This window comes from Gopherus evgoodei, chromosome 14 (genome assembly GCF_007399415.2).
Source record: "Gopherus evgoodei ecotype Sinaloan lineage chromosome 14, rGopEvg1_v1.p, whole genome shotgun sequence".
Lineage (NCBI taxonomy): Eukaryota > Metazoa > Chordata > Testudines > Testudinidae > Gopherus > Gopherus evgoodei.
Window position 1 is genome coordinate 18,707,827 of NC_044335.1, and position 27,426 is coordinate 18,735,252.

At 40.9% G+C, this 27,426-nt stretch overlaps 1 protein-coding gene across 3 annotated transcripts in view; it reads left to right on the plus strand.

The window, feature by feature from the left end:
* SULF2 (sulfatase 2) overlaps positions 1–27,426 on the plus strand; it is a 255,156-nt gene that overhangs the window by 100,530 nt on the left and 127,200 nt on the right. The gene's annotated exons all lie outside the window — the stretch shown is intronic.

A 27,426-nucleotide genomic window follows, 5' to 3' on the forward strand; every position in this document is an offset into this window, starting at 1 on the left:
TATGTATTTTCATAGAATTATGGGCCTGTAGTTGGTTGTACTGTAGAAGCTCTTTAGTTGTTAATTTGAGATTGATTTTTCCTATGTTCACTTACTGAACTGTTAGGTTTAGGGGTATATCAATAAAATGCTGTTTCTGTAGCTCTGAAGTTCTAATTAATTGCCAAAGCACTAATGATGAGGTCCATTCTGTTTCAGAACATGAAAATGAACTGTTTGTTACCTGTAATGTCATGGCTTGTTTCCTTGAACAGTAATTGATGTCAATTGCAGATGATGTCCATGAACTTGGAATTGTGTTGTTTACTTGCAAGGGACCTTGAGTGTGTGATCTTCTAACTCAGTCACAGCAGTATAGATTGCATGTGTAGTGCAAGTATTGTCAAGGGACATAAATTACAGCAATTAAAATTAGCTAGAGGAGAGAGAATGATGCATTATTAATTGCTGTGGTCATTAAAGGGCTGCAAAGAACCTAAAAGAAATGCAATGTCAATACTCAAGCACCAGGAGTGACAAACTGTGTGTATGCAAAGACCAATGATTGTATTTGGAGCCTGAGGTCATTAAGACATGGACAATTATACAGAGCTTTATGACTCTGTGGGTGGAGTGAAACTCATTCCAACATAGTAACAATATGTTGAAATGGAAATTTTATTATTTTTCAAGAACAATTATTTTCAGATGTCTACTCCCAGGGCCTGAATAATACAATTTATTTCCTCCTAAAGAACATTTATAATTTTTTTCTAAAGTTAAAAAAAAACCCAGCAACAACCAAGAAATAACCCCCCGACATCCCCTACAACAAATCTGGCTAATTTAAGCAGAAAATGAACATTTTATAGAGTAAATATTACGAAGTTTACAGTAACGTGAGTCTATATAAACAAGAATAAATTTTGCCATATTGAAGACTGAAGATTTAATTAAGACACTCTTTATACTAGAGAAACAAAGCCTTGCCAGTATCTTGCTGAGAAATGATCTGAACCATAAGAGTCTCATGGTAATGTAGCTGTACATCACCCACTTAATTATTCATAAACATGCTTCTGAGTGAATTTCAGTGCTTCACTTATTACAAGCGAGTTCTTTTTATTCCAAATATTGCTTGTCTTATCTAATAAATAGTGAATTTGTTGTGCCATAAATGTAGATAAAACATTGAAAAGGAAATGTCTTGTCAGAGAGAAGTTTAATAATTGATTCACAAAGCAAAATAAACTGTAAGTACCAAAGGTGTTAGGGCAAGAACATGTGCGTTTTGACACATACTGGAAGAATGTACATATGGTAGTATGACTAGTGAATTAAAATTCCTAAGCAATTCTTTGCTTTTTCTCAGTGCTAAGTATCACCAAGAGGATTTTTTTTTCAGGGCTTACAAATACTTTTGCCATTATAGTTTCCAAGAATTTAGATTTCCAATTAATCTCATTCCCCTCCCTCCTAACCTCCAGCCCCAGAAGTTTAAACATTGTGTGTGATTAGCTTTGCTATACAGTTCCCAAGGTGAATATGGCTGTTGCTTCAGAGAAGCTGAGTAATGTCAGAGTTCAATTACTGTGTTTTCATTAAGGCCTCTTGCTGCCAACAGGTCTCCTCTCTTAGCTGGTTTATTTTCTGGTGGGAGGGAAGGCAGGAAATGTGCCAGATTCTGGATCAACATGCAGTTGCCCTCACAATGAGCATATATGCATAAACACTGAAAAAGCAGCATAAATGTGCTTCCATTTTTTAGCTTGAAGCAAATATATGTCTATATTTGGCGTTGTTATATTCTTGTTCATTTAGCTAAATCTCTGTTACAAGCAAGTGCCCTTCTGGGAAAATTAACTTACCTGAGGAAAAAATCCAACCCCGTACCCCGCTTTCATTTATACTTGGAAGAACTAAGGCAAAAGTCTGTGGTATAAGATGACCATTGTCCCATTAGGTCAGAGCAAGGGTAGGCAACCTTTCAGAAGTGGTGTGCCAAGTCTTCATTTATTCACTCTAATTTAAGGTTTTGCGTGCTAGTAATACATATTAATGTTTTTAGAAGGTCTCTTTCTCTAAGTCTATAATATATAACTAAACTATTGTTGTATGTAAAGTAAAGAAGATTTTTTTTAAATGTTTAAGAAGCTTTTTTTACAACTAAATTAAAATGCAGAGCCTCTCTGACCAGTGGCCAGGACCTGGGCAGTGTGAGTGCCGCTTAAAATCAGCTCGCGTGCCGCCTTCGGCACACATGCCATAGGTTGCCTACCCCTGGGTCAGGAGTTCCCTATCTTATATGTCAATAGGAGAATAGTCCCTCTAATCTTGTTGAAAGACAAAAAGCAACACCGAAGAACCATAAGGTCAGCTCACAAGGGAGTGGTTCCCATCATCTCTCAGAGGTAGTTCACTCTGATCCTTTTATCTCAGATTCTCTGGGTTACTATGTAATATTAAATCAAGCACTTAAAAGACGAGATAAAAGGTTTTGCCATCTCTTTTTCTGAGCAGTCCAGGTGAGCTGGCTTCACTGACACTTGCTGCTTTTAGTAGTGTGAACGCTGAACATTTTGTGTTCACTTAGTCAACTTATTAAATGTAATAGCAAGATAATTATGTTCTATTATTGCAGCAGAGTGCAACTCATGACTTCTGATTGCAAGAAAATCAAAGAGCATTGCTACACAGAAACAGAAAAGCCGCTGTCATAAAGGTTCAGTCTCTTAGTTTTCCAAAGTTGCCTCCTCTTCCACTGTGAAGATTCAAAATCATTTAGAGCATGAATGTGGGGTTCTAAAATACAAGCTTGTAATGGCACAGCCAAATATTTTTCATTTTAAAATTAAATATGTAAAGTTCAGGAATTTACAACTGTTTGGCCAGAAACATCTATCTTTTGAAAATTAGGGAAAAACTCTTGAGTAAATGGTGCCAAATTCTGTGTGCTTGTGCCTCACCTGCCACTCAGTAGAAGAATAGCCAAGTGGCAGCATTGTGTACAGCAATGGATCAAAACTGTTTATCTCTGCACAGTCTCTATGCTGGAGCAAGTTGCAGCATCAGCACTGTCAGTCAGTTGGAGTATACAGACACACTCCAAGTGAGCCCAGGTAAGGGGCTGATCCTGCCAGGGTCATAAAGAGATGCAGGGCACCCGAGATGCCTGTCAGAACCAATGTCAGTTTGCATTGAGCATGTTCCATCCTCTCGCAGCCCCTAGGTGCAGAATGGACTGCACATGTCCTCCCCACAGAGAGACCAAATATGCTTCATGTCAGGGCAACAGGGTTTGAGCAGGACTTTCCTGCAATTACTTCCCTAGCTGCTGGGAGCCACTGTGGAGCCAGGCACCGGAGCTAAGAACAGGGGTACAATGGTCTCTCCTGTGCTCTCAATATTCCTCCTGCTGGAAGCCAGACAGTGTGGAGAAGAAAGCAGCTCGACTGAAATGCAGAGGGGTGAGAAATAGATGTGTGTGGAAGAATAGGAGTAGAATGAGAGAGAGCGGGGGAAGCAGATGGAAGGGAGGCAAATAGTATGAGGTTGTATAATTAGAGACACTATCATAATGCATATGCACAAGGAGTGTGAATTAAGATTACACAGGCATTTAATTCTGTCACTTCCTAACTTTGGACTTTGCAACCTTAGCAGTCCTCTACTGTAGGGCTGTTATTTAACTATAATTACTAATATAACCTTGTTGATGTTCATGGCAATGGTGAAGAACATGATAATGTTCCTGCCCAAAGAAGCTCACAGTCTAGTCCACCCCAGCGTGAATGACTGACAGCAGAAAGAGAAAATATAGGGATAAGAGTCCAAGACTTGAAAAATGACTAGTGATTTTAGGTGCCACAGTTTTAATGTACTCAACTTGAGGTGCCTGATAAAAGAAGCCTGACTTTCAGAAAGTGTTGAACACCCACTTTGAAAATTGAGCTCTCCCCTCCACACGGTGTGTATATATATCTAAAGATTCATCATTGCTGATCTCCCCTTCCTAAATATCTGTCATATATCAAGTTTGAAAAGATCAGAGCCTTCTGTGTACAGAACTTGGCTACGAACTTCATTTAATGATGTAGTTTTATTGTTCCCCAGTAACATCCTCACCCTTTATCTTGAAATTTTCGTTTGTTCTTTCTTTTTGTCTTTCCTGCATCCCTAGAGCCAATTTTTCAGTTCCTTTGTGGCTGACACACCTTCAGTTATTCACTCCCATCTCAAATATGGAACTTTGTCAGAGATGTTTGTCATGCTAAATAATTTGCAGTTGAGTTCTGCCAAAATGTCTTATTTTAATCTCCAACTGGAGACATCAAAACGGGCTCTGGCAGATGACATGAATTTCCTCCTGCAGATTAAATCCAGAGTAAACAGCCATTGACAGATAATTGGTGTAGCCTAGTACAATTGACTGAAACATTATGGGTAAAAATTGATGACTCATACTTTCCCGCCCTAACAGGAGGTAATTTTTGCAGTTTCAAGAATAAATTTTTCTATACCCTGAAATATCCAGTGATTAGTAGGGGTGTTTTTTTTCCTGTTTGTTTTGGCAGTAGAGAATAAGAGCTGAGAGGGAGTTGATGATGTACTAAACAATAAGATGGGTTATGACTGGAAGTATCCAGCAGTATTGCATAGCAAAGCCTATGCTCCTGAATTAGTGGCTTGGTGTATGTCCATAGTTCTTGTTTGATTGTAAGCAAAATATATTGAGTTGAAGCAAAGTTGTTGGACCTGATTCTCCACTGCATCATAGCAGTTTTACACTAGTATGTTGCTTTTGTCAGTGGAGTCTCCCCATTGTAGAACTACTGTAATACAAAGGCGTATTAGGCCCATTGACTGTCTCCCATTTTACAAGCCGACAACACACAATGTTATCTGGCTTGGTAGTAAGAACTCTACAAAACTTAGGAATTAAGGCGGCCCCAGATAGAGAAGATGCTGAGAAGGAGAAATATCATTGTACTTCAGTGTTGGGAGGGGGTGTGTGTGGGGTGAGATGTAATAGTGTTTTCACTCCCAAGTTCCGAAAAATGTAGAGCAGTGCTTCATTGTAAGAGGACAGGGACATAGAGGGCATATCCTAAACTGGTGTGAACTGTCATGGTTCCATTGAAGTCTCTTCAGTGGCACTTATATCAGTTCACATCAGCTGAGAATCTGCCTAATGAGGCTGAAGGAGAAATCTCAAGCTCTAGGTTTTTGGAAGGAGTTCTCTCTTTATTCTTGTTTTGTTAATATTTTGAAATGATCCATTATTTCATGGCAAGAAAACAATTCTTCAACGGAAGAGCAATATTAATAATATTTAGGCTTAATAAAGCAGTTCACGTCTTCAACTGCTGTACAAACAATTCAGTAAGTAATTATTATTGTCCTCATTTTGCAGATGGGGAAGCTGAGATAGATAGGTCAGTAGCTGATTTTTCAGAGATGTGGTGTTACTGTAAATTTCACCGAGTTCAGTGGAGTGTTTAGCACACCTGAAGCTCAGACCATGAATACCCAAGATAACAGAAGAAGTTAGTATTAGTGCAAGATTAGAATTCAAAACTTCTGGCTTCCAGACCTTCCTCTCTGTGTAAAAAAGGTCCTTCAATCATTATTTTATTAACTATTTTTGAATCCCTCAGTGTGCTGTGTGCCCAAAAATGTGCTATTTTGCTCACTGTCATTGTGGTTGTCTTTTCTTTTCTATTATTTTATCCATTGTTACTGTGTTCACAGCTGTACCATGCCAATGAGAATTTAAAAGTAAGCTGACCAGAGAACATGTCCTTATTTCCTTTTTAATGAGAGAAATATCAAGAGCGCCTTCTTTTGAGTTCAGGTAATTTGAAAACTGCAGCTAAAAGAAGAGCGTGGGTACCACTATGTGCAATAAGGACAGGCTAACTGCGTCCCAAGTAATGAGAATATGAAGCGACTCGGAGAAAAGTGCTGGCAATGATTAATTCTCTGTTGGTGTGAATGACCTTGTTTAACTTTGTTCAAGAACTTGTCATAGTTACAGTCAGGTGGCTCATTCAAGCCAAGGTCTATCAATAAGAAAGTAATTTAAAGGTGCTTGTTTGATGCAATTGTTCCTCCCTTGGCCTAGTCTGCATTGTGGCTAATTGATAAGGGTTATATGCTAAAAGTGTGTCCAGGAGGACCAAAGATGATATGGGTACATGAGACCATGGGATTATCAATGGAGCTATTTTTAAACAGTTGAGTGCAAGTGAGATGGACTAAAAGGTGACCATTGTACCAGCAGCACCAGTGCTGTGCACACATATTACTCTTACTGGGTGGGAAGAGATGAGAATGATTTAGGGCTCTTAAGCCTACAGAGTGAACTCACTCATTGCACCCAGGGCCGGTGCAACCATTTAGGCAAACTAGGCGGCCGCCTAGGACGCCTTGTGGTTGGGGGCGCCTAAAAGTCCCCTCAGGCGAGGAGGTGGAGTGGAGGTGAGCTGGGTGGGGGGGCATGCGGGGAGGGCTGCCCGCAGTAATGGGGGGGCGCGCACAGAGGAACAGCTCCCCGCCCCAGCTTACCTCCACTCTGCCTCCTCTGCTGAGCACACAGCCCCCGCTCTAAGTCTCCTCCAATCCGGTGTGCTCAGCGGAGGAGGCAGAGCCGAGGTGAGCTGGGGTGGGCTACCCAAGCAGGGTTAGCTGCTGTGGTGGAGGCGCGGGAGAGGGGGGAAGTCTCCCCAGGCAGGGTTAGCTGCCGTGGTGGCGGGGAGAGAGGGGAGAAGTCTTCCGGGGCGGGGTGGGGGGAAAGTCTCCCTGGGCTGGGTTAGTTGCTGTGGGGGGATGGGGGGAGAGGGGTTAGCTGTCGAGGTGAGAAGGAGTACCTGCTGTGGGTGGGCTCCAAGGGTCAGGGGCTGAGTTAGCTGCCGTGGGGGGGGGTTAGCTGGGTGGAGGTGCAAGGTGGAAGTTTCACCTAGGGCACAGAACTTCCTTGCACTGGCCCTGATTGCACTATAATTACAGTCAACCCCCCCCACACACACACATACCCTATATTTTTTGGACCCAAGAACAAAAATTAAAAATTGTTTAGTTTTTAGCTGTTGTTGGCTCATAAGAAACAAGCCTGCTTGTCAAAACATTACAATATGTGCTGCCTTAATTGCATAGGTTTGCCTATTGAAATGCTGCAATGAAACCCTTTATTTTGGGTGAAAATTAATTGTAGACAAACAAGAATACACTTCAGTTTGAATTAAATTGTCTAACACTCCGTTGGCAGAAAATACCTTCCATTTTTCTTGTTGAAGTTTGTATTTGTAAAACTCCCTCCATCTCCTCAGTCTCATCTTCCCCATAAACATTTGTTGCTAAGCAGAGCCCTGCTTCTTATTTTATGGTCTCCCAGGGGTATCCACTTTAATTTTCAGTTTATTATAATTTGCTTTCTTTGTTGACTTTTCATTTAATCATAACTTGGTACATTGTCTGGCTATTTCCCAAGGTCTGCAGCCCCCCTACCCTGTGCATGTCACTTTTGATTAAGCAGTTACAAAGCCCTTTACCCACGTTCTAAAGGGTAAAAGTCAAAAATCAATAATGTGCCAGTCCTCCCCAAGTGCAGTAGCAGTCAGAGGTAAATGAATGATTAAACATGATGAATAACAGTGTAATGGAAGACGCAAAGTAGGGAAAAGTGCTCACTTTAGCCTAAACTCTGAGATTTATTGCTGAGTACTACAAATAATGGAATCATCAATCTTCCAAGGACTAAAAAAAGCATCCACTGCAGCAAGTTTAAAAAGCAGTGAAAGAAATCTTATCTTCTCATCCTTACCTGCTGTGGTCCAGTTACTCTGCAATATTGCAGTACCCATTGCATAAGTAACCAGTGTGTAAGCTTTGTAGTGAAAACAGAATGCTGTTTATACAATTTCCCCAGATAGTAATATGATTTCTAGCTGTAAACAGACTTTTTTCCTGTATTTTTCTTAAATATTTGTGTGCATCAGTTTTTGTATTTTGCTGCTTTAAGTTAATTCATTTTTTAAACAGCACAAAGGTCAGTGGCTGCTGTTTTGCCCTCTATTATAATGAACACTAAATAGACAGCATTTAAAAATACAACATCTAATTTATATAAATATATTTAGCAAAACCGCATATTGAAAAAAACCCAATAATTTGTAGACTTTCGTTCTTCACTTTTGCTCTGTGGCTGATTTAAAGTGCCACAGTGCAATGTGCCGGCTGCGGGATGGCAGGGAAGGGTTCACAATAGGTGCAATAAAATGGAATTTTAAAAAAAAAGTACAGTGTTGTCACAGTCCAGTTTTTATTTTCTAATTCTAGGGTATTTAATGCACACTGATTTTTTTCTCACTTTTTCTGCTGTAGTTCTGTGTTACTCCATTGAATTCAAAAGTGTCACACCAGTGTAAGTGAGGAGAGAATTGGGCCCATTATGGGTTGAATTCTGATCTCTGTTATACTTGCCTACATTCAAAATTCCACATAAGACTTCAAAGGATTTACTCTGATTTTAGCCTGGGGTAACTGAGATCAATCTCTTAATGAAATTTTAGTTTAAAACTAAATTGCTAGGAGTCTATTATGTGCAGCTTGTATGGATATTGTTCATGGGAAAATATTATTAATAAAAATATTTCAGTTCAAGTGCATATTAAGAGTATGTTCATTGGGGTAGAAGAAGTTAATATAAATGAAAATGCATAAAGGACATGGAGATATGCAAAAGGTATGAGTGATACCAAATGGCAAGCATAGAGTAGCTCTGTAACATGAGGCTGAGGTAGGGTAGTATATATATTGTACACGCCAAAGCAGAGAAGAAATTGAAGATTGCCTGGGAAATAAAGATAAGACATTTTTCAAGACTGTAAGGTGTATAATATCATTTAAAAAATTAGCAGAGCCTCTAAGAGATAGTGGAAGTAATCTAATGATAGAAGTGCTAGACATTGCTGAACATCTAAATTAATTCTCTGCTTGACTTTTCACGAGGGAGGATGGAAGACTGTTACCAGAGACAGAGATACATTTTCTGAAAAAGAAAAAAAATACTGAAGAAACTGAGGATCAGTCAAGAACGCATGATAAATAAGATTTGTTGAAGACTGCAGACATAGCACTTCAGGCTGAGATCTCCTCAGATCTTCATAATCAAATACTGTCTGTTCTGGGATGGAAGACCTCCAAGGAATACCAGATGCTACAGGAAATGCTGCTGAGGTAAAAAAGGCACAACAAAGAACTCACAACCCAGGAGGAGAAGTGTCTAAGGTGGCTTTAAGCTGACCTGGGGGCCTGTCTGTTACAAGCAGCCTGTTCCTGACCACCCATAGGGCACAGTGCTGGCCAGAATCTCCATAGATCTGTGGACTGCACACCCTTTCTGCCTCCAGCCACCATTCCCACCCTTCCCGCTATGCCAGAGTTTGAAAGGGAGCCTCTCAGGCTGTCTTTTGTAGCTCTGATGCTGTGGGAATTCTCTTCTGGCCAGATGCAGGATTTTTCAAGCCTCTTCATGCTGCTTCCATCTCTTTTACTGACTCCTCCCCTTCAGTCAGTTAAAAACAAATTCCCAGCATTGTGCTAGGGATCACCATGCGTCTTCCTGGAGTTGTTTTTTAGATGAGAACTAAAATCACAGTTCCCTACTGCTCTTAATCATTAAAGAGTCCATGGCACTTTTCACTAGGAATGTTATGTTAATATCTGCTTCCTAGTCAATTTCTGCACTTGAATCTTGTCTGCTTAAATTCTCTCTGCACTTTTACAGCAACTCCTCGCTTAACATAGTTATGTTCCTGAAAAATGTGACTTTAAGCGAAATGATGTTAACCAATCCAGTTTCCCCATAAGAATTAATGTAAATGGGGAGGCGGGGGTTAGGTTCCACATAAATTTTTTTCATCAGACAAAAGGCTATATTTTATTTATATTTTTATCTATCTATCTATATGTATACGCACACAGTATAAGTTTTAAACAATTTAATACTATACTGTACCCCTCTACCCCTACACAACAAGCAGGAGGCCTCTGGGAGCAGCTCCAAGGCAGAGTGCAGGAGCAGCACACAGCAGTGGGGGGAGGGACAGCTGAACTGCCAGGCAATTGATAGCCTGATGGGCAGCTGCCACACAGGGAACTTAGGGGAGTGGGGAGCTGATGGGGGGGAGGGCTGCCGGTCCACCCTGATTCCAAGCCCCCACCAGCTAGCTGCAACGGGCTGCTCTTCCTGCAAGCCGTGGACAAAGCAGGCAACTGCCAAACAACATAAGGGACCATTGCACAACTTTAAGCAAGCATGTTTTCTAATTGATCAACAACGAAACAATGTTAACCGGGATGACTTTAAGTGAAGAGTTACTGTAATTGGATACAGCATTATTATGTAGATACTCATTACTTCCATCCTCATGTCTCCTCTGTGTGGAGGGCACTCAACCCCCTCCAGTACAGCTCTCTTCAAGCAGGACTCCCTCTGCCCCTTGCTGCTGCAACCAAGAAACCCCAAGAAATCTTCCACATGGAAAGCCTTTTACCCTGAGGTCCTGTTATCCCTGTGTCTCTCCTGACCTATTAGCACCTTGTGAACATCTCTGTAGTGATCCATTAACTCTTTGTTTCCCCCTCAGCACCTGGAGTCCTATTACCTTTTTCATCTCTCATCTGCAGTATTCATGTCTCTTCTGTGAGGTTTAGGAGATAGGCTATACATTTAATTTTGTACCATGGTTCTCTTAGTTTAAATCTGTTTCTCAGAGAGGTCAGAGAGCTAGTACAGCAATGGACTATGGTCTGTTCTCTAGGTCTCTCACAGTGACATTTCCCAGCAATCTGGCAGTGACTTCTGCCATTTATTGCACATACCAGAATCCAAGGCAAATTAATAGTATTGATCTTCCAATCCCATTAAAGACAGCTGTTTTAACTGCTGCTCCTGGAAGAACAGAACAGAATCCTGAAGTATTTTCCAATCATTGCCTAGTGGCTAATCTATCCTTTCTTGCTAATGTGCATGAGAGGGCTGTAGTGATACAAATGCCTCACCACTTTTCTGAGAAGTCTGTCAGGATGATTTTCCGGCATTGGGGAAGGTTGTGAATGACTTACCTCTTAAAGCTGCAGAGTGGGTGTTTATGTATTATATTACTGGGGACCAATATGAAAATTGAAAGGTGGATAAAAAACTAGTTAAAGGGGAGACTACAATGGGTCATACTGAAAGGTGAACTGTCAGGCTGGAAGGAGGTTACTAGTGGAGTTCCTCAGGGATCGGTTTTGGGACCAATCTTATTTAATCTCTTTATTACTGACCTTGGCACAAAAAGTGGGAATGTGCTAATAAAGTTTGCGGATGACACGAAGTTGAGAGGTATTGCCAATACAGAGAGGGACCGGGATATCCTGCAGGAAGAACTGGATAACCTTGTAAACTGGAGTGATAGTAATAGGATGAAATTTAATAGTGAGAAGTGTAAGGTCATGCATTTAGGGATTAATAACAATAATTTTGTTATAAAGTGGGGACACATCACTTGGAAGTAACAGAGGAGGAGAAGGACCTCAGAGTATTGGTTGATCACAGGATGACTATGAGCTGCCAATGTGACATGGCTGTGAAAAAAAGCGAATGTGCAGTCTTGGGATGCATCAGGCAAGGTATTTCCAGTAGAGATAAGGAGGTGTTAGCACTGTTATACAAGACACTGATGAGACTTCATCTGGAATATTGTGTGCAGTTCTGGTCTCTCATGTTTAGGAAGGATGAACTCAAACTGGAACAGGTACAGACATGGGCTACTAGAATGATCCGAGGAATGGAAAACCTGCCTTATGAATGGAGACTGAAAGAGCTTGTTTAACCTAACCAAAAGACGGCTGAGGGGAGTTATGCTTGCTCTCTATAAATATATCAGAGGGATAAATACCAGGGCGGGAGAGGAATTATTTAAGCTCAGTACCAGTGTGGACACAAGAACAAATGGATATAAAATGGCTATGAGGAAGTTTTAGACTTGAAATTAGATGAAGGTTTCTAACCTCCAGAGGAGTGAAGTTCTGGAACAGCCTTCCAAGGGGAGCAGTGGAGGCAAAAGACATATCTGGCTTCAAGACTAAGCTTGATAAGTTTATGGAAGGGATGGTATGATGGAATAGCCTAATTCTGGCAATTAATTGATCTTTGACTATTAGCAGTAAATATGTCCAATGACCTGTGATGGGATGTTAGATGAGGTGGGATCTACTACAGAGAATTCTTTGCTGGGTATCTGGCTGGTGAGGCTTGCCCACATGCTCAGGATTTAGTTGATCGCCATATTTGGGATTGGGAAGGAATTTTCTTCCAGGGCAGATTGGCAGAGGCCCTGGGGTTTTTTCTCCTTCCTCTACAGCGTGGGGCATGGGTCACTTGCTGGAGGATTCTCTGCACCTAGAAGTCTTTAAACCACAAGTTGAGGACTTCAGTAGCTCAGACATAGGTCAAGGGTTTGTTACAGGAGTGGGTGGGTGAGATTCTGTGGCATGTGTTGTGCAGGAGGTCAGACTAGAAGATCATAATGGTCCTTTCTGACATTGAAGTCTGAATCTGAGAGTTCAGTTATGTTTGAGATGATCAGTCAGGCTGCACGGTTGAAATTTTAGTCCGCGTGAATGGAGAGAAACTGCTTTGGATTAGTTTTAGATTATATTCAGTCTGTTGTTTCTTGTTGGCTTTCATTCTGTACCTGATTCTTCCATCCTTTTTGGTCACCAGTGGCCTGTGCCAGCTGCTGTTAAGTATTTACATGAGAAATGATCAGAACTCATGGATTTATTTTTCCAGCCATATGTACATAGACAATATAGATTTGTATGATGATTAATCTTGACTGTTCCTCCACTTCTGACGTTTCAGAATATCTCTGGGACAAATATGTTCTAGCAACTTCTACCCTGCTATAACTTTGTTGCAGTTAATGCAGCAACACCAGAGATAAACTTGACCTATGTTTTTAGAGAAATAAAATTAAAATACAGCTAAAGCTGAATTCTTAATTACCAGGCAACAACTTCTATTTCCTTTCTTGCTACACTGCTTCTCTCCTCATTCATCACTAAAGGGTAATGCCCTCCACTTCTGGAATTTTGAGGTGGTCAAGTGTAATTGCTGGAGACATCACTCTTCTGCTCAGACCACCAGATTTTCTGCCTCAGGTGGTGGTACAAATTGACAGTTCAGTTTCTTTTGACCATTTTGCTTTATAACTTTAATTTTTATTTATAATGCAATTGTGACACATCAGGTGAGCTCGTAACTCCTCTCCCTCTCTCCTGAGGTGAAGAGTAACTGGGATAATGAAGCTGTACCCCTCTAGCTCCTCCAGTACAGCTCTCTTCAAGCAGGACTCCCTCTGCCCCTTGCTGCTGCAACCAAGAAACCTCAAGCCAAGTCAGAGGTGCTATAGGTGATTTTCCAGGAGCCTCAGAGGGTGAGATGCCGTGCTGCCACCAGCTGCATACACTCACTCTAAGGAACGGGGCTTGAGAGGACGAGCTATATACCCCACTGCTGCAAGCTGTTGACCTTTGCTCTGCCAGTCAGATGGGATGGAGGGCTACAATAGTACTATGGGAGGCTCAGGGACACGAGGATTCCCACAGAGAAGAGAACTCCTCAGATCCTGCTCAGGGGGAAGTCTTGCAAGCTCCAGAGAATCCGGTTGCCATAAAGACCAAAAGCGTCACCTTCATAAGACAGCGATCCGTATTGTTAATGAGCAAGTGGTGTAAAAATGGTGTTTAAACCCTTTCTCCTTTGCCTTACCACTCAATGGGAGGTGGTCACTGCAGCTTTGCTCCTCACAGAGGCTCTTTTGCAGTGCTGTGTATCAGGATCACTGCATCTCACCCACCTTGCCATATGCCTGGGCATCCAGGGGAGCCTGTCCCTCCTGTGAAGCTCTGCCTCCGGCTGCAGTGTAATGGAAACTGGCTGGCTTTCAGCTCATGGACCCTTGCTCTGTCAGGAAAAGAGGCTCAAACTCTGAATGTTAGGGGCAGGGTGTCTCTACCCTTCCCCCCTCTCCATGGGCTGGCTCCACATTAAAGCATAAGGAGCAGTTCAGGCAGTCTGTGACCAGATCAGAAGCACATGAGGATTTCATTCCCAACACAGCTGCACCATCATGGGATTACAGAGGGGTAAGTGAGATGCCCCTTCCCATGTTCAAAGTGACACCTGACTTACCGAGTAAAGTGCTGAGTCGTACTAGGTCACTCCTAAGGCACTAACGTGGGTGTTAGCCAGCCTGGGGGAGCAAGAAGGCATCATTTCAGGCTCCTAGGCACAACTAGCCCGTTATTCCCACAGTCAGGATATTTGGCTCAGTACCCCTTCTTGGTTGAGTGCTCCCCAGGCCAGGACAAATAGCCTGCTGCCTCCGTCCTGTAAACACCCACAGGAAGTACCCTACATACATCACCGAAACATGCCCCCAGACCTGCAGGACTCTTCCAGGACAGGATTTGAGTGGATTGCAAGAAACTCATTAGTATTCATAAAATAACTTCCCTGTCAATCATGATTAGATACGTGGCTTCCCACAGACACCTCCTTAGAGGACATCTGAAAATCCGGTGTAGACTTCTAATTCAAGCCATCTAAAATGTTGTGAAATTTCTTTGTTTTTTCATATAAGTGTGGGGAGCCTAAGGTTGATGCAGAAGTGGTTCATCCTGTGAAAGAAATAGTCACACCTTAGAAGGAGACTCCCAACAGATCCCGTACCATGGGAATGAGGAAACTCTGCACAATGGTTCAAGGATTCAGATATAGTCATTCAGATGAAATATATTTAGTAAAGAAAAACTTGGTTAGAAGCATGTGGCTCATCTTGGGGTATGATCCTTGCTTGGAGTGAGGGGTCTCAGTTCTGACCTGGTCAGATCCTTGGTATGATTTCTGACAAGCAATGGCTCCTAACTCAGTGTCTACAAGGAAACTATGTTACACCCTTGAGTAGCAAACAATAATCCTAAACCAATAGCTTGTTCATTCATATTAACAAGTGAGAAGCTGTTTGCGGAAACTTAAGAGAAATTAGTAGCTGACATTACAGAGCAGTGTTGACCCTCACTATCAAATTCAGCATAGCAATCCTTTGGTTGCTATTAATACCAAGGGTGTTCGAGAAGAGACTGTTTCCCTAGCAAAGGGAAAAATCTGGAAAAGCTTTCAAGGACACCTAGATACATTTTCTTTCTAAACCCACAAAGTCCTTAGCATGACAGACAAAATGAGCATTTGTGTGTAAGAGTTTACAATTCCTGTACAAGAATCTTCCTTTCAATTTACCCTCTGCACCCAGAGTCCTAAGACATTGCTGATAGTCATAGTAAGGCAGATGTTGGAAGTTATGCACCTGTATCCATGCATAGACCATATACCAATTCATACCCACAGTTGTTCAAAATCAAGAACTTTTAAATCCAGTGGAGAGAATTGTTCACTCACAGATCAAAAACAAGCATTGCTCTGGCCATAATTTTACCAACATGGTAAAGATCCAAAACTTCATTGCATCAGTTATTTCCTGACAGCAGGCATCAGTAGCCAATTATCTCCAATGGCTAGGATTGCTGGAGTTGTGCATTAGTTGGATTTCTCAAAATGTGCCCCCAGAAATTCCTTGTCAGGATGTGGAACCACACACCTGATGTAATGCGAAATTAGATTAGTACTCCTAGAAGACAAATTTTAGTTTACTTTGACAGCTCAAGCAGTGGTGTGTCTGAACAAAATCATAGATGTGACCCCATCGTGTCACAGTGATCCATAGAATCCAATATCCTGTCTGACAGTGTCCAGTGTCAAATGCTTCAGAAGGAACAATCACATAAAAGGCAATTATGGTGCTCACTAGAAGTTTCTCCTCCTACTTCCCGTCAGAGGTTGGCTTGTGACTGAAGCATGGGTGCTTATATTCATTCCAAAACCAGAGAATTGACAGAGGTCAGAGTTTCTTTGTGGCAGCGCAAGTAATGTTTTAGGCAGAGAAGAGTCTGCTTCCTGTCAAGACCGTTCACATAAAGGACACAGAACAGAGAGAAAGGGAGAGTTAAAGTCCTCCTCCTAGTTCTCCACTGGCCCAGATTAGTGGTAATTTAGATTTGGTAGACAGTTAAGGAACAATCTTCAGTGCACCTGTAAAAAAAGACAAGACCTCTCTAACCAAGAACTTCTTCATCTGGACTTGGACCACCTGGGCATTGGAGGAGAAGTGTAGGTCAGTAAGGATTCTCTACAAACCTCATTGCTGCATTTTGATATCCAAACCACACTCAACCATGAAATTTCATTCACTTTGCTGGTCAAATTAAATTTCTGGTGTGAGAGAAAATGGAGAGCTTGCCACTCCAGGGACACTGTCTTTACTTGTACATTGCCCAGCACCAGGAGTCCAGGTCTCTAGATGCTATAATACAAATAATAATCACAAAGTTCCCGGTGATATCAGCTACATTAGAGTTTCTCCAGGATGTTTGGTTGGATTCCTACAACCAAGCATCATAGAAAAGTGGGTACTAGCCCTAGCGGTCCTCTTTAGGCAGGCATATTGGTCTCCGTATCTGAGAACCACCCAGTGTCAAAGAGTAGTCAGAATGGCAGATTAAACAAGCCTATGGCTGGGTTTGTCATCATACCTACAAAAGACAGGGCTTGGAATTAGTCTTTTATCTACACAAGAACCACACTACTGTTGTAATGAGGAAAAAGTTATTCTTCTAGTTCCAGAATCATTTCTGTTCAAATTAAGTTCTTTCCACAAATCCTGGGAAGTCATTCTCCTATCATTTTGTCTTATCTCCGCTGGAAGCTTGTGGCATAACTGAGGCATTCATAGCGCTCCAAAGATGCATCCCAAGCACATGGAGTGCACACGCCAGTTGTATCCTGTCCATCTCATTCCATCCAAAATGCTGGGTCCTCAGAAATTGTTGCAGGCAATAAATTAAAATCCTGCATCAGCTGGCATGCTAGGCATCTGGAAGACTTTCTGTGGAGTAGGAATCAAGGCTCCCTTACAAGATCCCTAGAGGTGTGGTGGGGAAAAGTGTATGAGCCTCATCTGAGGAACATTTGCAAGGGAAGGTTCCATTCACGGCATCCTTTTGATAGGACTGTTCTAGTGGGTTGGTTCTTGCATAACTTTTAAATTACAAAACTCCTTTATATTCGGAGGAGCTTCCATTTTCTGCCTATTATTCTGCTATAATAATTAAAACTCTCCTACACCTCCTACCCATACTTCTGTGGTTCACTGCGTGCTACTTCCCATTAGTGATAAATGAAGATAGCTGTGCAACAGAATGAGAAATTTCTTATCTGATTATTTTCTTTCTGTTAGCAGCTTCTCTCATCTTTCAACCCATCCTAGTAGTCTGGTAAATGACCAGAATGCAATTTGTAACATTTGTTCTCTAAATGGAGATTTAGACTTATAATTGCCTTAAGATTAATATATCCAGTTGTGTTAATGCTAATATAACCAGTGTTACTACAGGTTCAGAAGAACTCTTCTGGTGACGTGAGCTGAAAGTGAGGGTTTTAGTTCAGCAACATTTGACAGCATCCAAGTTCCACAGGTGAGGAATATTATCCATTAATGATGAATGAAGAGAGAAACTGGTAAGAGGAAAAATTAAAAGGTAATAAATTCTCATTTGTCATCTATGTAAAGGTTCTTGAAGTTATGATTAATTCAGGTGTTATTTTCATATCTGTCTATATAAGTGAAATCAACATTTTTATTATGTGATAAACGTGAGCAAAATGCAACCTCTCCTTTCCTGATACAAAGATATCTACCTATATCCTTGTCTTCTCCTAAATATATTACTGCATTCCCAACATATGACAGGAATCTTGCTACAGATACACTCATTACCAGCCAAATTTCATTTCCGTAAGTTTTTATATTGATTTACAAAGTCCTTCACAAACAGGAACAGAGTTACTTCTTCCTCTGCTGAATGCCAGCTGTGGTTACGAATATGTCTCCTTATGTCTTCATTGCTGCTATCTCTCTGCCAGTGTCTGCTGCAGTGGTTTGTAGGATTTAGTTGATTTCGTTCAGCCTGACCTCAGGTGCATAGCACTTCAGAATAGATGTTGTTGCAGAATTCCTTCTTGATGACAGCACCTCTGCATGAATGCAAGGTTCATTAATCCTGAGATGAATGTCATCTCAACACCAAGGACTTGAAAAACATGGTCATGCATCTTCATCATCCATTTATTTGTCGATATGCTTGTGTGTGCCAACACCAATGGATTTTACCAGTCGCTCATCAGGATACCCCTGCATATGGGAGGGCAAGCCCTGTTCCTAGACATTTTAGTTATGGATACATAGTGGTTTATCATTAAGTTAGCTTGACAGGTTCATTATTCTTTCCACAGAAATATAAACAAAAAGAGTTAGGGATTCTGATCCTTTGAGTAGTATTTACTGAGTGCTTAATTCATGTTAAGATATTTCAAAAGTGTGCTTCTGAGAACTTAAATAATTAAGGAAAATCACTTTAACACACACCTATTGACGTTCCAGCTACTACCAAATGACTTGAAATAAATAAATCATTAAAACTATCTGATACTTCACAGCAAAGGGTGTGTATTGACAAACATGATGTGAATCAATTCAATTAGGGTAGCAATGAGCAGTGTTGGGTTTGACAGCTACGTGCAGAAATGCACCCTAGCCCATTGTAGAATCTGCCGAAATAAAGTATCAATACATTTCAAAGGGCCTTCGGCATGGAGTCCCTGCTCACAGGTGTACCATTTATAGCTGTTAGTGTGATTTTTACATAATTCTGTTCCCCAAATGATCGTTTATATTTCAGTAGAGCCAAAGAGGCCCCAGTTGTGAATGGTGTCCCATGATGCTAAGTGCTGTACAGACACACAGGAAGACTTGGTTCTTGCCCGAGTCGTCTTGATGATGAAAGATAAACATAGAGCTCGTGTACCAAACCAATGAAGGCTGAATTTTAATTACATTTGTTAGCGCTAGTTGCCTGCTATACGTACCCAACAAAGGTTCTGAACAGGTATTTGTTCTTATGCTAACCAATGTTTTTAAGGGCACAATTTCTATCTCTGATTACAGATGCACCAAGAAAAGAAGGGAAGCTGAATCAATATGTAAAAAGACTTTGCTACATAAGCCTGAGGATGGGAAATAGTCTATCATGTAGGGCTTCAGAGTTCCCTCTAAAGGCCAATACATATGCACACTGTTATGCTTGTGCACAGCAGGATGGTTTATATGAATCTAAACAGATTAGTGTGTTCTCTGTAAAGTAACTGGCGTGTGTTTGCTATACAAATCTCTGGGGTGCCTCATAAATATGCAGTATCAGGCACATTTCTTAAAGAAACATTGGCATTAAGTTGGTGCCTTTTTTAAATTAAAAAATCTTTCTCTTTAAGCTGTCTTTCAAAACTCCTGTTAGGGTTTGTTTTTGTTTAAACTTGTTTCCCTCCTCCTCACTATTCTATGGCTTGTGCCTCTTGTCCTTGACTCTATTTATTTATTTTAGAAATTAACAATTTTATTAAAGGTTTCAGTTCTTCTCCAGCTGGAATTTTCTAAGCTAGAGTTTCACAGAACATCTTGCATATAAACTTTGGCTCATTTATTGAGCTTGTCAAGGCATATTTCCTTTGAAAGCTCCCAAAGGGATTGCAGATGCCATATTTCTCCTTCAGATAGTGCAGTATGTGATGACATTTGTTCCTGGAGAGGTTCACTGGACAAGCCTGGCTCACTTTTTGTAGATTCTAAACTCTTCTCTTTCACAGGAGGGGTACAAGATAATGTAAAATAAGAGTTAAAACACATTTCAACTCTTATTTTACGAGTCCAGTCACAGACCATGTACACTTTTGTCATGCTGCTTCTAAAGTAGAACAGTGTTGCAATCCATACACACATTCATCCATCCAGCTGCTTATGGCTCCATGTGATGTTCCAGAATAGAACAAACAACCTGGGGCTGCGAAAACACGATGCTCGACCCTGTGACCTAAATGAGCAGCTGAACTAACTGAGAGAGCAGACAAAACTGATACACACTTGCAGAAGAGTTTCTCACTTGTATTTGTGGTAAAAATGCTGCAAGTGCCTAACACCTAATCCAGGCATTAATCTTCTTGGTAGTATGTGCAGTAACATTCAAGTGCAGTAACACTTATCAAATGTAATCCAGTTATCCTGGACACCAATTAAAAAAGTACAGCAACGCTCTCTAGATGCTTACCTTAATTTCTGCTGGGTCCTTACTTGGGTAAACTCCCATTGAATCCAGTTTGTAAACTAAATTTAAACTGAGTTAGTACTTGAGATTCTTGGCTTGTAGAAACATTTTTTTTTTAATTTCGGTCTTTCTAAATCTGGGCTTAAGAGGAACTGCTCTGTTATGTGCCATTGCTGTTAATATTAGTGTAGCGCTTTCTTCTTTACACCTCTCTACTGGCTGTACTATTCTGCAACAGCAGATGTTTAGGTGAGCAGATTCCTGTCTGCAGTCAGTCTTCATATCTGATCTGATCCTACAGTGCTTACAATAAAATACTAATTATAGCCTTAGTACTTCCAATCTGTTATGTGCTAAAAATATGCTGTTTTACATTTTCTCATCCACAGGTGCTACTTAGTTTGGAAAATAAATGGTGGGGTTTTTTAAAGCCATAGTGTGAGTTATAGAAAAGGTTTGAAAGTGCTTAGTTGTGAGAAATAATGGCTATTACTGACTATCAAGCCTTTTCATTAACTATTTATGTAATCAATAAACATGTTTTATACTCAAATAATGGTAAAGAGGTGTTTTGTAATGGTTAGAGATTCTTATAGTGATGAACAATAGACATGCTTATTAGATCAGTGGCAACCAAACATTCAAAAAACTGTAACCTAGCAGCTGCCTAAGATGCTGCAGTTTTAAATCAAAGCTCTACTGAAATGCAGAATAGGAGCTAAATAAACCTGATCTGTGAGTATGGAATGGACATGGTCTTTTTTACATAGAAGCTCACAGATAAGCTGAAGGAATCTCAGGTATTTGCAGAACTCTTCTGTAGCATACAGCACATGTAGGAGAATGGTAAGGGGACTGAATGGAAGAGAAGAATGGAGAGGAAATACGAAGGTACATAACTAGGATACAAACAAATTCTTGCTGTCAGGGTATTGAGATAAGGGTATCACCTTGTGAATGGTAAGGGTGAGGGAATAGCAGGGTGAAGCTGAGTAGATCTAGCATCTCCACAAAACAAGAGGGGTCCCAATATCAGTTATGCTGTAAACTTGTTTCTTTACTTATTAGAAGAGGAGAGCAGGTATGTTGGAAAGACACTGTCATGTATGGCAGCATCCTGGCTTTGCTGACAGTGGATCTACCCAACTGAGAAGCTGGAATTAAGCATTTCAACCAGACTGTTCCTGTTCCTGTTTCAGTTCTTACACCACCTGCATCATGGTATTAGTTGGGCACCTTCCAGTAGTGTGGGTAAGCAATGTATGTAACATCTGTTATGTGTAGTTCATTCTGCCTGTCATCCTCTCCCCAGGTAGAGAATTGTTTGGGTAGTGTAGAGGTTTATTTTGATAGGATTTTGTTTTGAGGTGGCTGTTTTAATGTACATGCAGCTTTATATTTTGTTCGAGAAGGCAATGTGAAAGAAGTGTACCTTGCACTCTGAGCAGAAGGTGGTGATGTTTGTGATGGGTCCACTGAGAAGTGCTGTCTGGAGAAATGTGGTGCAATGGATGGAGTCTGGGACAGGGAGTTAGGAACTCTTGGATCTGGTTGTCCATTGCCCTGCACCTTGTATAATTAATTACACCACTGCATAGCTAGTGTAAAATGCTGCTATTCTGATTTTTTGCTAACTTTTTTCACTGGTATAAATAACTACTCAAGGTGCAGGGCAAGTTCTTCTTCTACATCCTGACATTGACTTCATCTGTGTCTCAGATTTCCCATCTGTACAATGGGGATAATAGTAACTTGCCTTCATCCTATGGGTGTCTCGTGGATGGATAGGTAAGGTTTGTAAAGTAATTTGAGAATGAACAGAAACTATGTAAATTATAGTTTTGGAGACAAAGGCTAAAGCACTCTGAGCTCTCTGCTCATATTTAGGCACTTGAACAACAGGTTTGGATGGGGGAGCCTAACTCATTCAGTTTTGATCATTTTGGCCCAAGGGTGTGTTTTTAACCCCTCTTTGTTATTGGTGATAAAATGTCACTGAACCTAGTTTTACTAATCATTAAGCTTTGCTGGGACAATGTTTCTTAAATGATTTTGCTGCTGTAGTCAGTGGAACTTGGCAGCCTCCATTTAGGTGCCAACGTGAATCACTGGCATTTTAGTGGCATCCTACCAGGTAAGTTGGGGCAGCATTACTGAAGATGTGTCCTACGGTACGTATCTGGTAGGTTAAGTAACCCTGGTGGTGAGGGAAAAGCAGAGTAATAATGACATCCTGATTCTTATTTGTCTTTTTAATATGCCATCCACCTTTCCCTTAGGCTCAGTGCTCAGATTAATAACATTTGAGTACATTCTTGGTTCTGAATCTATTAACTGAATCTTCCCCTTAGCAGAGAACTTGGGTTTCAAAGTAATGTGACTTCTCTTTCCTCCTTTCTGCTTTACTCTTATATACTGATGTCATCTTGACTGGTTAAGTTCCAAACATTTGGAGAAATATAAAAGGGATCTATGCCTGACAGGAGGATTGGTTTTCTAGCCTCTTGTTTCCTAGGCTGCATTTCTTGCCTGTGCTGTCCCAGTTGGCTTGCTCTCTCCCCTTCTGGGAGTGCTCCTTTCTTTCCTGACTGGCCTTCTCATTGCCTCTATCTCTCCCAACAGGCTGCAACCAGGACTGGAGCAAGGATCAGGTACTCAAGCTGCATTAGTGTAGCTCAAGGAAGACAAATATACTTACCCAGTCCTTAGTGCGTGCAAGGGCTGAGCCCCGGCATCTTTAGACTTGGCATTTCGTAGCCCCAGCACCTCTGGGTTTGCCACGTCAGTTCTGAAAGTAAAAAAGTTGCTTGACCCCTGATACCTCATTCATTACAAATTAAGCACTGCACTCACTCCCTTGCTTTAAGGGAGGTACAGTGGGTTCTTGGTACAAATTAAGACTGGTCTGAAATATTCTAAATCTGTTGACTACCATACATGCTACAAGACTCGTCTTTTAAGGAAGCATTTGGAGAGGAAGACATTTGAGGTTTGATGCTTAGTGAAGAATGGAGGTTTTCCCTTTTATTTTGATGTCTGGTCCTGCTTCCATTGAAGTCTGTGGGAGAACTTTCATTGATCTCAAAAGTGCAGAATCAGACTCCCGGTTCCCATTATACTTTGTGGGTTTGCTGCTAGTTCTCTTCCATTTGTATTGACTGTGTATTTAATGAATTGTCAGGAGTGCCTAGAGTGAGAGAGGTGTCTCTTGTGGTCTTATAAACCTAAAGTCATATTTAAAACTCTTAAATAAATATTCAGCACACCTCAAGCAGGAAGATGGCCTCTATAATATGTCAACAAGCCACCCTCCCCTATTTCACCCAGCTTTTCCAAAATTATAGTTAACTTAATAACCCACTTGACCTTTACACTCATGGTAAGACAGTTCCCATGTGTACAATTAAGCCAAAGTAGATAGAGAGAAATATTTAATAGAGCTGTAGAAATCAGAGGTGTTGGACAGTACTTATAACATTTTGTTGATGCATCACAGTTGATTTATGAAGCTATTAAAAGTCAGCACTTTCCATGTAAACAAAATGTTGTTGAAGTTTGTGAAAATCACAGCCTCATTGAAATCAAGGTAGCAAGGGATATGAGGACTCCGCATGCTCATGTCAGGTAACTTTATATGTGTACAATATTGCAAGAGGGTGTTGTTTGAATATTTTGGTTTTCTAGGAAAGCACAAGAAGATGCAAGTTCCACAAGATATAAATTTTAATTGCATTTGAAGGATTTATAATGCTGTATGTAATTTGTCAATTATATCTCAATCTTTAGAACAGAAACTGCTGCAAAGCTATTTGTCATTTATTTTTAGCGCTATAGGTCAGCAGAGGACTTCTAATACCCAGCTGTAGCAGAGATAGAGGTATTATGCTTTATTGTAGCTACCAACATCAATCTCATATGCAGCTAATATTATGCCCCTAGGAATAGCCATCTTCGCTGTAATCCTCAGACTTTGATTGTGTGTGAGGATGAGAGCAAAATACTTCAACGCTTAAATTACACAAGGAAGCGTCTTATAAACACAGATGTAGAATGACCTGTGAGACTCTCTTTTTTAAATGCAGTACATTTCAGGTTGTAAAAACTACTGAGCCTGGTTATTCTTATCTTACTTTATTATGCCACTAAACATAACCCAGCGTTTCATGAGCATTGCCTGAGACCAGTGTAAATGGAGCTTGTATGTTGCGCAATATATTTTAACAAAGGTGGTGTGGTGTGCTGGCAAATGCAAAGATAAATGGGCTGCTCCATGCTTACAGGTTATTAGGATATTCATGCAGAAGATATCTGGAGAGTTGTCTAAAAATCTAACTTTAGTGATGACTACTACCAGGCATGTGCTGTAAGTGCTTTGCCGTAGCATTTTAGTGCTTCCTCTCCATTTACATCGATCAAAGACCTCTCAAGTTCCGAACTCACTTTGGTTAAGTGCCACTGAAATCACTGGAACAATTCTGATTAACTTTCTTTTCTGAGTTCATATTTGTCATAATTTCTGTAGGGACTAGATTTGTTACAGGTATCTGGGCCCAGCATAATGCTTCCAGAGCACTGGGGGGAAATAATTAGGAAAATAAAAAAGAATTGAAATATGCCTCCCTGAAAGGATAGAATGCTATTTAAAAACAAAACAAAACAAAAAAAAAACCTACTGTGGCTGAACTTAGTTACACTATCCTTTTCCTGACACCAAAAGAAATTGAAATCGTGTTTCTTTCTCTAAATGTATGAAGGTTCTCACAGAGACAGACACAATAAGTACTGAAGGTATAACAGCAACAACAGGTTAAGTCCTGTAAGCAAAAGCCAATTGTGCAACTCCCTGGAGCCACGCCAAAGGGAGAGAATGTCAAGACACTTTACAGCAAAGGCTTGCCTCCCCTTGTGTGGGATTTATACCATAGAACTTGTCAACCAAATTGATTGCAAGAGAGAGTGCACCAGCTACCCCTGTTAACAAAAACAAAAAAAAGTCAAGATTTTTGAAGAAAGTAAGAAAAAGTGTGGAATTAAAGAAGAGAAGCAAGATGAGATTTAAAACAAGAATAAAATGTGTTTACAAAAGTCAGTGCCAGCCCTTGAGATTTTTTTTGATCTTTCATGTTGATCACAAAGTAAAAAAATAATGTACGGAAGTTGGCAACTTTCATTAGCTGCTGTTATCAACAGTGGCATTTCTAGAGTACTTGATAAAAGGCTCCTGACGCTTAGGCATCAAAACATCCTCAAAACATTTCGTTGTCAGAAATTTGTGTGTAGGTTTGCAAATTTCAGTGAGTTGTCACCACTCCCTCTTATAAGCAGCACAACAGACAAATCTGCATTATGTTTAAGTTTAATAAATGTTTTATAGTCTGTCTCTTAGGAGTTGCTAAAATGAAGATGCTAATTACAGACTAGCACTAAAGGAGTTCAATGAGTGAGAACATGGTGATTCTTCCTTCTATACCTTGAGACCCAAACTGTAAATTGTCTTTTCTTCTTATGTCTGTTCTTTGTTCTTGCACTTGAATAGTCCCCATGATCCTTAGTAGATCAAGGCAGATACACTGGTGGTTGATTGGTATAAGAACCTCAATCACATGTTTTCATTTGAAATGTCTTTTCGTAATTGCCTTCTTTGCAAGATGGACAGTGCTGGAAGAAGGCATAGACAGCATATGCTCATGCCTAGGTGCTCAGCTCCTGGAGTCAAGTGATTACATCAGAATCTCAGCTTTCATTTTAAAAAAAGGTTTCTAGCTTGGGTGATTGTGAGAAAAACCTTGAAAAAGTGACTGGATGGTGTGTCACCACTGTAGTGATATCTGCCTGAGTCCGCAAGTAGCCTAGAACAGTAAGTCTGGGAAGTGTGAACTACTCCAAGAATCTCTGAGTTTGTCTACACTGCCGCTGGAGAGGGTGTGATTCCCAGCACAATTCCCAGTCTTGTGTTAGCTCAGCTCGAGCTAGCACACTGGAAACAGCAGCATGGATGTTGCAGCATGAGCAGCGACTGTCTACCTTTGCTGGAAATTGCACTTCTCAGTTGCAGAGTAGACATACCCTCAGGAGTGTGTTAACTCCAAGACCCGCTGCTTTAGGTCAGGTTCCCTTTCAACCTAACCCCAGCACAGGATTCTGCGTGGCCAGACAGGAAGATGTAGTGGGCCCTGACACCTACCCACCCAAACAGATGTACCCTGGCTGCTGGAGTAAATTCTGGGGAGTCCCTCCCCCCCCCCACATTTGCCACCATTGTCTTTCCAGAGTGGAGGGAAGCCCCAACAGTCACTTCTGTTGTGGAGGAGAGCATCAGGCCTCTGTCCCTGTTTCTCTGGGAAGAAAGGGTGGGGGGGGGCCTTCCACCACCACTCCAAACAGTGTGCCTGACTCTGAGTTGCCTTAATCTGGCTTTGCTCATGGATTTTTATCCTGTTCTGTTATGCCAGGTTTTTAGACAGATAAATATTGTATGGAACATAAGGACCTGTATTCTTATTAAGGAGTGCTGAACCAAAAGACCTTTTCTATGCTGGGATTTGTAGGGGTGATGTTGGCATGTTGACACAAGATAGTTTCTTTAATATATGCTAATTTGGTTGAGTTAGTCTAACATATTCATGGGATTTGTATATTTTAAGGCCAGAAGGAACCATCATGATCATCTAGTCTGACCTATTGCATATTTCAGGCCACAGAACCTCACCCATCCACTCCTGTAATAGACCCCTGGAAGAGTTACTTAAGTCCTCAAATCATGATTTAAAGATTTCAAGTTACAGAGAATCCACCGTTTACACAGGTTTAAACCTGCAAATGACCTGTGCCCCATGTTGCAGAGAAAAGCAAAAAGCCCCCAGTTTCTCTGCCAATGTGACCCAAGGGAAAATTCCTTCCTGACCCCAAATATGGTAGTCAGTTCAACCTGGAACATTTCAGCAAGACCCAACAGTCAGACACCTGGGAAAGAATTCTCTGTAGTAACTCAGAGCCCTTCCCATCTAGTGTTCCATCACCAGCCGTTGGGGATATTGGCTACTAGTAGTTGTAGACTGGCTACTTGCCATTGTGGGCAGTCTCCTCATACTCCATAAATTTATCAAGCTCAGTCTTGAAGACAGT